This window comes from Giraffa tippelskirchi, chromosome 6, assembly GCF_054371585.1.
Source record: "Giraffa tippelskirchi isolate mGirTip1 chromosome 6, T2T-mGirTip1v1.2.pri, whole genome shotgun sequence".
Lineage (NCBI taxonomy): Eukaryota > Metazoa > Chordata > Mammalia > Artiodactyla > Giraffidae > Giraffa > Giraffa tippelskirchi.
The window spans coordinates 66,846,661-66,847,785 of NC_137280.1; the positions used below are offsets into that span (position 1 = coordinate 66,846,661).

Below are 1,125 nucleotides of genomic sequence, written 5' to 3' on the forward strand. Positions count from 1 at the left end.
TGGCTCTATAGGTTATATTAAACTAGAATGAGAATCTCTCCAATGTTTCATAGTGTGACAGTGACATGGTGGTTCACTGGTCATCTGATGGCAAATCATGAACACTCAAGAGCAAAGAAGAGTTTTGTGTTTTTCCTTTATGAAAAGCAAGTGTGCTGTGTTTACTGATGTTCCTGGGATAACGTGTCTGTCAGCAGCATACTGCTCACCCAATATTAAAAAACAAAAACCAAAAGCTGTTCAGACTACCCTTTGATTAAAAGGGGGAAATTTGCCTTTTTGTCCAGCATCTTAGTGAGGTGGCATTGGTTGCAGATCCTATCCCAGCTTTACTATGCCACCCAAGGACGACAAGAAGAAAGATGCTGGAAAGTCAGCCAAGAAAGACAAAGATCCAGTAAGCAAATCTGGGGGCAAGGCCAAAATGAAGAAGTGGTCCAAAGGCAGGGTTCGGGACAAGCTCAATAATCTAGTCTTGTTTGACAAAGCAACGTATTGCAAACTCTGTAAAGAGGTCCCCAGCTATAAGCTTATAACTCCAGCTGTCGTCTCTGAGAGACTGAAGACCTGTGGCTCCCTGGCTAGGGCAGCCCTTCAGGAACTCCTTAGTAAAGGGTTTATTAAACTAGTTTCAAAGCACAGAGCTTAAGTAATTTACACCAGAAACAGCAAGGGTGGAGATGCATGAACAGGTCCCACCAGATGTACATTTTGAAAAATAAAACTTTATTAAATAAAAAGGGGGAAGATTTAACAATGATTGAGAAATAACTCCCATTTTCAAAAGAACTCATGCTTTGGGGGAAATATTTTGAAAATCGTATTTAGAGACAATGCCATCAGTACTTGATTTTTTGGTCACTGCATATGAAGTGTGATACTTATTAAAAAAAACCCTTATCTATGTACTTAAGCTTAGAAACAATATTTCTTAATCTGTTTAATAATCTTAAATATAAAGAGGTTTAGTGGTGGTGGTGGTTTAGTCACTAGGTTGTGTACGACTCTTTGCAACCCCATGGATGCCTGCCAGGCTCTATCCATAGGATTTCCGAGGCAAGAATACTAAAGCGAGTTGCCATTTCCTTCTCCAGAAAAGGATCTTCCCAACCCAGAGATCTAACC

General features: G+C 40.1%; 1 pseudogene across 1 annotated transcript; it reads left to right on the forward strand.

The window, feature by feature from the left end:
* The first annotated feature begins 334 nt into the window (after positions 1-334).
* LOC145511342 (small ribosomal subunit protein eS25 pseudogene) lies at positions 335-740 on the forward strand (annotated as a pseudogene). The gene has a single exon (XR_014057813.1). The product of XR_014057813.1 is annotated as a small ribosomal subunit protein eS25 pseudogene (transcript).
* The last annotated feature ends 385 nt before the right edge of the window (positions 741-1,125 follow it).